General features: G+C 38.4%; 1 long non-coding RNA gene across 1 annotated transcript; it reads left to right on the top strand.

Moving 5' to 3' along the window:
- The first annotated feature begins 1,991 nt into the window (after positions 1-1,991).
- Positions 1,992-4,576, top strand: LOC131794723 (uncharacterized). Its single transcript, XR_010717413.1, has 2 exons — positions 1,992-2,252; positions 3,911-4,576. It is a non-coding gene; the product is annotated as an uncharacterized lncRNA (long non-coding RNA).
- The last annotated feature ends 703 nt before the right edge of the window (positions 4,577-5,279 follow it).

Below are 5,279 nucleotides of genomic sequence, written 5' to 3'. Positions count from 1 at the left end.
ATAGTTTAGCATGTGTGTTTCTAACTTTGTACATTACTTATCCGTCTTCTGCAAAGCAACAACGTGAAATCACCCAAAATTGTGTTGTCTGCTAACGGAAACCGCGACGGCAAATTATTTTTATATCCATTTGGAACTCAACAATGTTTATATACATTAGGCGAAAGTTGAGGTGTAGCGCCGTTAGAGATGGTAAACACATACAGCCATTTTCGAAATTTTAACCAAAAATAGACAGTCATTTTTCAATCGACGTCTTCCTTGGCGTTACCGTCCTGACTGCTAAAGGTCCCTAGTGAATGATGTAGTGTTTTAATCGTTCGGTGAGTGACGCGGATGTTGTAGGGTCGTGGACTGCGCGAGATGGTTCCGTTTTGGTCTACGAAAATGTATCGTCAACGTAGTGTAGCCACATCCTTTACAAGTCGAAAGAGCGTGTTTGTCAATGTTCTGCATCACAATTTCTACGACAACAACGGAAACTGGCGACTCAATGGCTGTTGCGCGTAATTGTTGGTAATTCTTCAGTACCGTTATACTGAAGGTGAGTAGTCGCTTGAAAAATACAAGGCTTGAGAACTAAAGGAGCGCTTCTTGATTAGTTATGAGTAAGCTAATCAAACAATAAATGAATGAGTTGAATTTTGCAGATTAGAGATTTTTTTGTTTGCGGGAACAAACAGTTGCAATTGGAGATGACAGAAACCAAGTTAAATATTTTTCTTTTCCAGAAGAAGTCACACTGGTGAAGAATATTTAACAAATAGAGAAACCTTGACTGTGCTCTGTTCTGTTGTAAAGCACGCAGGAAGCGGTTAGGGCACGAAAGAAGTGTAGGGAGAAACACGAGACGTAGTCATGTGTTTCTCACCACTTCTCGAGTGCACTAGCCGCTTCCTAAGTGCTTTACAACAGAACAGAGCACAGTCAAGGCTTCTCTATTGGTTTTTTAATAAAGAATTCGTTAACTTCCCCAAGCGTTACTTTCAATTTTCAAAACAAATTTTAATTTCAAAGCGAACAACAGTGTCGTCAGCATGCTCTATACCCTCAGAAAGCACTCTACAATAAGCCAATCAGAATCCTTGTTATAATAGTTCAATAATCTGATTGGCTGTACAAGACTAAAGCTGTCAAAAATGTCAAACCATCAAAGTTCAAAAACCATCAGAGTTCACATTCTGCATATGTTTACAAACTTAAATAGTGGGGCATGGTCGAATCATACACTTTTCTTCTGAAGTTATTGGTCTCTAATACAGAATGTGGAGGTGAATTGTTTCAGGGCAAATCCGCCGTAATTGTGGCTCATAAAAACACGCAAACTTTTTTTCCACATAACAATACAGAACAAACTGCTCAAGGCGAGTGGTTTATGGATGATACGACAGCTGAATTCAAATTCCGAGAAATCTTCATGCATGAAGATTTCTCGGCATGAAAGAGCCGGCTGCAGTGACTGATGTGGCCTTCCACTCAACGCTCATCGGAAAGGATATCAGAGTCAAGTTCCTCTTTTTTTCCGACTCGAGGGGCAGCTGATGCAACTCACTGCGGCATGTTTCATTGCGATGACCGGAGATCGCCATGATGAGCTGGCCGCGTTGGACCTCAGCATGATACGCAGTAGTCGCTCTGACACCATCATCATGATTAGTATGAAATTTTAACTTATGCTACTTCTGCTATATTTTTCATTACTCCTGTTTTGTTTTTGAACACGGAACTATATAAACAACACGAGTGTTAGCTGTTTGATTATCTATTACCTGAAGTAAGCTTTTGCAATCTCACTAGAGTGTGACAACCTTCAACTCGGATTGTCCACTTCGTTTTCACTTTGAGGATTTTTCGTCTCTGTTAACGTTTATAATAAAGTCAAATACGGTGCCTGGCATGTGTACATACCTTTGTTTGGTTGTTCTGTTGTCTGAACTTGCCGGGACTTGCCTGTCCCCGAAATTTCTCTTTCAATTAAGAAAAAATAGAGAAAAGTCCCGGAAAGGTCTGGGAATAGTACAATTTGCAGATGGCGTGACAGCTTTATTTCAGCTCTATGCTCAGAACACAGCGGCAAAATGAATGCGCATGCTCAGTTAATTTGCCGCATTTCAGAAGCGATTTGTTAAACTAGCGTAGGTGAATTTAGTCAGGGATCGAACAGAACATCGTTTTAACAATATTTGGACTGATAAAGAGGTGATCCCAAGGAGAATTGTGATGGATTTTGTTCTGATGGAAAAGTTTGAGGTGTAAGTAGAATTCTTTTAGTTAAAGTTCAACTATAGCTGATTTAAATGTGTCCAGAGAGTCCGTGGCGTGTTCCGTTTCATTCGGCAATTCTATTTACAAAGACATTTATTTATCGGATTGTTTAGTTCAAGCTTTACACTTTAAAAGCTTTTCAAAGTAACCTCTTTTGGTATTCAAAGCTATTTACAATTGAAATCAGTTTTGTATCTGTCGCTATTAATTAAAACCTTGGTGCTCGGTCTACTTAATAAAATATGTGAATGTTCTGTTGATTTATGAAGCCTTTGAATGTGACGGTGTACAAGGCTATTCAGCCCGATTCTTCCACAAAACCACTTACTTTTAATAAATGCAATAACATTGATACCTGACAGATATCTGTAACCTTCTTTGCGTCTGGAAATATGTAGATATCACTTCCAATTAACCGCCGTTGTTTGACGTTTACGTGCATTTCTTTACTACACAGTGTGACTTGAAGTTGCATGAAAATAACCGTACACAAATTTGCGGCCGTAGGTAGCTCTACCTTCAGCCAGTTCAGTAGTTCTTCGATTTCACTGCGTTAAGACTGTGCGAATAAGGTGCCTTTTGGTAAGTGGAGATGGCTACCATCAAAATGATGTTGTCGTTTCACTTACAAATGTAAAAGTTACATCATTAATTATTATGAAGGCAGCTTTTGTGGTTGGTAGGTCTTCTACAGAGGTGAAAAATCAGAGCAGATTTTTTACTTGAATTAGGCTCCTTGACAAAAAAACAATCTTCATAGCTCAAACTATCCAGGCTGCTTCTAACAAGAGTATGCTTCGACAACACCAAGATGTGATTGTGACTGCATGAAACTGTCATATGTGGGATTTCCCCCCATCATACATGACATGAAGGATTGTTTGTTAAGTATGCCTTTGCTAACAACAAAGAAATAACTGTACAAGCCTTGCTGTATTGCCCCCCTATTTCTGACCGAGATTGGAAGACTAGCAGTTCACAGAATGTGACTGATTGTGTAGTTGAAGGTGGCACACGAGTTAGAAAACTGTTTGTCGAGCTACTGATAGTGTTTGTCGTCAAGATTGATGGCATGAATCTCAAGACTTTTGGTGGCCAGGTTGCCCACAATTGAAAAGTGGTTTTGGCATAAATTTGTTACAGAAGCAGGCCTTTCTGTGGTCCTCTTTCTTTAGTGTTGTGGAACACTTGGTTGTGGTAGAGTTAGCTGTTCCAGATTTCTAGTTATCATATTCCCCTGTTCGTGGGTCTTGTAAAAGTCTGAATTCCAAGAAGTACGTATTTCTAGCTTTCTCTATGGCTATTCATGACTGATGTTGCTGTCTGCAGTGTTGCTACTTGTATCATACTCTATAAGACCTTTATTGAAGGAATCACTTAACTCATTTACTCTTGTTAGAAAGGGATCATTGCTCTATTAACTGGATCAGCAACTGCTATGATTGGGAGACTTGATGCCATATGGATTGCCAAACTGGCTTTATCAGTTGGTTTGATAGGCACATTCATAACTTAAAAATCATCAATTGATGAATAACAAGTTTTTTTGGTTTGAAAAAAAATTAATATCAATTTGATTGGTTGCTTATATGTTACAAAATTTTTATGTTTATTGTTCATTGTATTGTTTTGCTTTATCTTGCAGGCTCTCAGCACAGTTTTGTCAACAACTTCCTTGTAGTTGTTTTGCCTGCTGCTCTTTAAACATGTCATTCATACGATTCCACTGCTGAAGCCCAAGACCTGGTTAAGCTTAGCATATCAAGGCACATTCCAGCCTATTTTTGGAGATGTGATGTTTTCCAAAATCTGAGGAAAATTGCATATTGTTCCTGTTGTCATACTTAGAACAAATGATGGTTTGTATCAGTAACTGCTGACACTGCCAGAATAAAACTGAGATGGAAATTTTGTAAATCAACAAAATGTAATAATTCTTTATTCTTCCAATGGCAAAACTTTAAGCAGGTACATTGTAGTTTGAAGTAAATGCCTAAAGTAAGCCAACTTGTGAAATATTGGAATTATTCTTTGCTGCTCTAAATGTGACTGCCTCTCACTGATGGCATGTCCATCTGCATGCACTATTGTACTGATGAGGATGTAAAAGAGATGTAGTGCTGCATAGGTCTCACAAAATGCCTGCATATCATCAAATCTGTATAGAGATTGACCCCCACTCTCATAGTGCCAGTAAAAGGCTAACTGAAATTTTTCTACCAGCTCTGCAAATTATGTAATAATGTATTAAACCAGACTCTGAGTTATGTAGAAATATTTCAACAATAAACATGTGTTTACTTGTAAAATATGAGCACAGAGCAGAACCTTTATCAGTATGTTATTGTTACTTTATTGATGTTGTCCTGGAGATGTTTGACCTTCCTTGTGCAATCATACCAGAACTATGATAATTAGCAATATGATTGGATTGGTTACCTTTCTTAGATTATGTCCAAGTATAAGTACCGTAAAATTCCGAAAATAAGCCTCTCCATGTATAAGCCCCCCAGATTAGAAGCCCCCAAATCTGAAACGCAAAAATACCTCCTATAATAAGCCCCTCCGAATATAAGGCCCGGGGGCTTGTATTTGGAAATTATCCTCAATTAAACAAATCAAAGCAAACTACACACATCACCATTATCAGGAAGCCTTTTTTAGTCATAAAAGAATGATTCTGTGCACTAAAGCCACGTGGTCAACAAGTGTTGAAGTTTATTGTCTTTTACGCAGTTCTCTCTTCACTCGCGCCTTGAATTTCTTCGGTCCGTAGACAAAGTATTTGTAAGGAAGTTCGATCCCGCCACCCTGAATCTAAACTCCCTCTGGTGCTCCTCGAACGATTGAGCTTTCATAGTATTTATGAACTTTGAGCTAAACTACGTTACCGTTTTTACTGTATTTTCGCTCTAATAAAGGTTATTGTCATTGTGTTTGAACTTGGCATTTTCAGTGTGATCAATTTGTTACGAATTTCTAGCCAAAACCCTAATATTACCGGTTGCACATTC

Source organism: Pocillopora verrucosa, chromosome 4 (genome assembly GCF_036669915.1).
Source record: "Pocillopora verrucosa isolate sample1 chromosome 4, ASM3666991v2, whole genome shotgun sequence".
NCBI classification, from domain to species: Eukaryota; Metazoa; Cnidaria; class Anthozoa; order Scleractinia; family Pocilloporidae; genus Pocillopora; species Pocillopora verrucosa.
This window is presented reverse-complemented; position numbering and strand designations above follow the sequence as displayed.